Source organism: Cibotium barometz, chromosome 39 (genome assembly GCF_041138505.1).
Source record: "Cibotium barometz isolate CiBa-2024 chromosome 39, ASM4113850v1, whole genome shotgun sequence".
NCBI lineage: Eukaryota > Viridiplantae > Streptophyta > Polypodiopsida > Cyatheales > Cibotiaceae > Cibotium > Cibotium barometz.
The window spans coordinates 2,377,880-2,383,356 of record NC_141084.1 but is presented as its reverse complement, the minus strand read 5'-3'; positions in this window follow the sequence as shown (position 1 = coordinate 2,383,356).

Below are 5,477 nucleotides of genomic sequence, written 5' to 3'. Positions count from 1 at the left end.
AGCAAGGTAATTGTCCATGTTTGAATACTATATTTCCTTTTTCTTGTACTTTTGTATATATTATACCCTTTGCACAAAAAGCTAATTACAAGCAAGCCCCACATAATAATTCATTTCTAGAGTTCCCATGAACATGTGCATCTAAAGTTACACCCTTGTTTTGTGAGGGACCTAGACTTTTACCCAGAAGCTAATTTCACCGTGATACATAGCACATAACCTTGACTGTAGTGTACTTCCACATTCCATGCCAAGAGTCTTCCCTACTAGTCCTCCTTCTAGAAGACATACCCCTTCCCTAAAGCTTATCCCCTAGAGGCAAAGCACCTACCATCACCCTCCATAGAAAGACCTGCATGTGAATAGGGAGACTTGACTTCAATAAAGCATTTAACCTCTAGCACTAGCTATTCTCATCATATAGTGAGACTCTCCACAACTTGTTGATGTCATCAAAATTCAAAACTATTAAGTGAGCATACATATTGGCAATATTAGGCTTGTACAAGGGGCCACCCCCAATCTAGCACTAGCACGTTTAGCAATCCACATTCCGACAGTCCCATAAATATGTTGTGTTTAACTGGAGACCTCTCAAACTCCTCAATGATGCTGAGGCAAGGACACGTTTATCCCCATTTAGCCACCCCAAACATTTATCAACTAGCTCCAAGGAATGAGATGTACTGCTAGTAGAAACAATATCTGAACGCTTATTTTGGTTTCTTGCCTCATAGAGCAACCTCTGTTTTGGCTTCTTGCCCTCATACAATAGCCTATGTTGTGGCTTATACTATGAATCATTTTCCCTTATCCTTAAACCACAACCCTTTTCCCTTTGTTGGCACCACCCTGGCCTCAACAATACTCCCCTCCTCTCTAATGATGAAATTCTCATAGCTCTTAGCCCTTTGACTCCTCACTTACACTTTTTTTTCTCTCTTTGGACTTGTCCCCCTTTTCCTTAAGTTAGACAGGCCCTTGTAAAATGGCCAAACTTGCCACAGTGGTGGAAACACAACCCTGAGAATGACCCAAAATTCAATTTGCTATCCAAGATGCCCATGATCCCCATCTCTAACTCTAAATTTTTGGAGGTGACTTCTTTGTATCCGCCATGCAATAAAAACTTTACTAGATGCCTTGCCCATAGCCATTCTAGATGGTATGTAGTACAGAGCCAAGGAAAGGGAGATCTACTATCTCCACCCAAACTAGCTATGCATTAAGTAAGCTACAATCTAGTTTGGGTGGAGATCTACTATCTCCACCCAAACTAGCTATGCATTAAGTAAGCTACAAACATAGGATACCATGGGATGACATGCACAGAGTGCCTCACAAAGAAAAGAGAAGGTCTAGCCAAGAGCTTTGGTACCCATGAGGAATCACTCAGAAGCTTGTTAGCCTTATTGATGCAACAGTCATTAGGAGACTTACCGATGTGTTGATCGCTCGACCTCCTAGCGCGATGAAATCTACGCACGCTTGCACTTTATAGTGGTCCTCAATCCCTTGGGTATGGAATAATGCAATGCTTGGATAAAGAGCTATGTGGGCATCTCCATTCCATAACATGCTATGTGGGCATCCCTCGTAGCGTGTGTATGCTTGCACTCTATAGTGGTCCTCAATCCCTTGGGTATGGAATAATGCTTGGATAAAGAGCTATGTGGGCATCTCCAACTCCACAACACGTTAAACTCATGATAGTGAGAGTTGAGAATGAATCGTATTAGCATGTAAGCAATCCTCACACACAAGAGAGCGGAAGAGTACGCTTAAGACACACTTAGCACACCCATAGATAAGAGAGCAAGAGAGTACACTCAAGTTTAGATAATGGGATCGTGTCCTTTCTCATTAAGAAAAGTTTCTTACATACATAACCACCTTTTTACATGTGGCCGCTTAAGACTATGTGTCTAGGGTATCTATGGTCCTATATACAAGATGTTTCCAGCTTCTAGATTGGGAATTCTAGCTAGAATCTTGATTATCTTTAGACATAGTGCATAGGATTACAATCGTTACTAAGTAGCACGAGACTTACAAAAAATATGGCATTATGCCAAAGTCATGTGCATGATGCTAACCATAACGATTAACATACACCACCCTTCCTATGTCAAATTCCCCATCCTTGGAAATCGATTAGTAACCTTTGTTGAAGCAATTAAAACAAAGGGTTCTTTAGCACAGGAGGTTGTTTATGCATAAAGTAGATTATGGAGTTCTAAAAGTGCATCTCAAACATATTCTCGAGGGTAAGGAGGTGTGGTTTAGCCAAGAAATGTAGCTTATAAAAGTAAGCATAGACTTGTGCCATATCAGAGCCCTTGCAAAGGTTAAATAACATGAGACAATTCGGTGCCATACCACCTTGAGAAGGATGCAGATCGACTTGAAGAAGCAGATGATTGCATGTACCGACGCTTGTAGTCACCATTGAACTTCACCATCCTCCCAACACGCATCTCATAGATATCACTCACAACATGAATTGAATTAAGAAATTTACAAGTAGTTAACAGAGTACATGCATAGTGTCATTAAACTTCACCATCCTCCCAGGCATACATTCTTCCTTGGTCACCTATGGATTATGGAAACATGGCCAACTGAAGACTACCATTGGCTCCTTTTCTCTGAGTTTCTCAAATTCTTTACAACCCTAGTGCCTTTGGATGGGCAAGGAAGTTGGATTAATCTTACATGTATTGTGGTTTGCAGCATTAGGTGTATTGGGTGGTAAGACTTTTAAAGAAGTGTTTTTGTCAGTTAGGTTGTAGTCCCGTATCCTCCTCTATGGGATATGGGATGCCAATAATCTTGTTGGAATTTTTATACCCTCATCTTTCTCACCATTTTGAGAAGAACTTAATGAGAGCCTTGCAAATCATTTGCACGACCAGTACCTCTGACCCTATGTTCTAATATGTCATTGTTCAATCGTCGAATGCCCACATGGCCCTTTGTTGAGTGGATTGTACTAGTCTAGGAGGTCAGTAAATTTTGATGATGGATTTATCTTGTCTACATTCTCCTCTTCTAATGTTTATTTGGCAAACATCTCTATGTGTGGTGTTGGGGGTTCTTGCTTATGTTCTTTCTCTACTTGATTTACAAGCACCTGGATAGTATTGAGTACCTTAATAAATCTTTCTTAATTCCATTCGACACTTGAAGTGGTGGCCACTTGGCGCTTTTTGATAGCTTCTATCACATAACTTTCGCATGATTTGCTTTAAAAAGTCTACATAGGAATGCTTTTCCGGAGTTGGTTGTCATGTTAAGTTGGCCATGGCTTTAGCAGCACCTTCTTCTACCTTGCTCTTGCCTTTGTTCTTTTGTTGACCTCAGTGGTTGTGGTGGCCATCTTTACTAGGCTTACTCAAGTCTTCCTTGAACTTGTCAGCATTTTTGGGGTCCTCCTTTTTAACATCTCCTTTTTCATTAGGCTTCAAGTGGTAGAAAAGCTTCAGTGTTTCATGCACATCTCATCTAGGCCCTCCTCATCATCTGGATACACAATATGTTGAATACTATAAGAGCAATACGAGCTTAGACAAGGCAGCATTAATCATTCTATGCATACACACATAAAGCACTAGGGTCCTCTCCGATATCTCCTCCAAGTTTTTATGGGTCCATTGAACCACTTCACCTAGCCATTCTAGCATTTCTTCCAAGACTCTTCTTAAGACTACATAATCTGTAAAAGTGATATGTTAGTGTGAGTGACTATAAACTCTTTTCCATACATCCAAAATCCCTACCTCTAGCTTAGGATTTGTTCACATTATGTATGGCCATGGGCTAATGATGATGTATCAAAAGCCAGCCACATAAGCCGTGTATATATGAGTAGGGATAGGCAATTTTGAGTTGGGCGATCGGGCAAAGCCCATTTGTATATATATAACTTTTGATAATGTAAAAGGGGAAACTCAATCATTTCTCAAGTGCAAATCTTCTTCTCTTGAGGTCTTACCTTATTGTGGATGGAATGTGTTAAGTGTGCATGCTTGCTTGATTGAGTGAGAGTGTGATTGAGCGTGATTGGAAAAGAAGGTGGTTTAAGCTTTCTAGCTTTGCCTTTTGGAAGGATTATTTAGTTGATTTGAGAATAGAGAAAGCGCTCAAACAAGAGGACTTCACACATCTCTTAGCCTCTCCACATTAACATACTCACATCAACATATTGCAAGGTGGCTTCCTTCTCAACCATGGTAGCCTTTGCCTTGCTACATCTTTATATAGCTTCTTGGGTTACTGCTCTCAAGGCATCCTCTAGGTGGCTTTCTATAGCTACTTTTAGGCATCTCGTTCTCTTGCTACATAGCTCATACTCCAAGGTAGCTTTCTATTTCTATAGTAAGATTCCTAAGATCTAGTAGCTCTAAGAAAAGAGATGCACTGCTAGTAGAAACAACATATAAACACTTTGTTTTAGCTTCTTACCTCGCACAGTAGCCTGTGTTTTTGCTTCTTGCCCGCATGTGTGTGTGTGGCATGTAGTGTGGCCCCTTTTCCCTTATCCTTAACAAGGTGGCTTTGTAGTGTGGCTCCTTTTCCCTTATTCTTAGACCACACCCCTTGTCTCTTTGTTGGCATCAGGTTGACCTCCTTTCCAAGGTCCCCCTCTCCAACATTAGGTGGATAGAGAAGTACTCCCCTCCTCACTAATAATGAAATTCTCATAACCCTTAGAGGATGATGCCACCCTTTGACTTCTCACGTACACTTTTTTTCTCTCTTCAAACTTGCCCACTTTTCCTTATTAGACAGCCTTTGGAAAATGGCTAAACTTGCCATAGTGGAAACACAACCATATGAATGACCCAAAATTCAATTTGATATCCAAGAAAGCCATGATCCCCACTTTTAATTCCAAAAATTTGGGTGTCATCATCTCTGTGTTCCCCACGCAATACAAACTTTATTAGATGCCTTGCTCATAGCCACTTTAGATAGTATATACAAATTCATCATGCACTTTTGAGTGACTTAAGCTCTAAGTAACTCAAGTCTCTGTGAGTCTTTGTAGCCTTTGTATTGGGAATTTATGAGAATATAATTCCATTTAATCTACTTTGCCGTTTGTCATTTATTTACCAACTATGTTTAATTACATTAATGTCATTTACCAACTATGTTTAATTACATTTTTGTCCCTTGTATATATTCACTAGAATCAAACTCATCGTGCACTTTTAATTCCAACACTTTCTCTCACCACCACAAGTGGTTATAGTACCAAACCGGATCACATACACTCCACTTGGGGTGTAAAGTAGACCGAGTAGAAGTTTACCTTGTTTACCTTAGTAAGACTAAGAGTTTCTCGAAGATAATTTCCTTATAAATACTCAATAAAAACAAGAATCCATCTACAATAATGTTTAGGGAATTGTTTGGGTAAGTTAATGCCATAACCTCAATGTGTAGCACCATATGCCAAAGTAGGTGCTAGT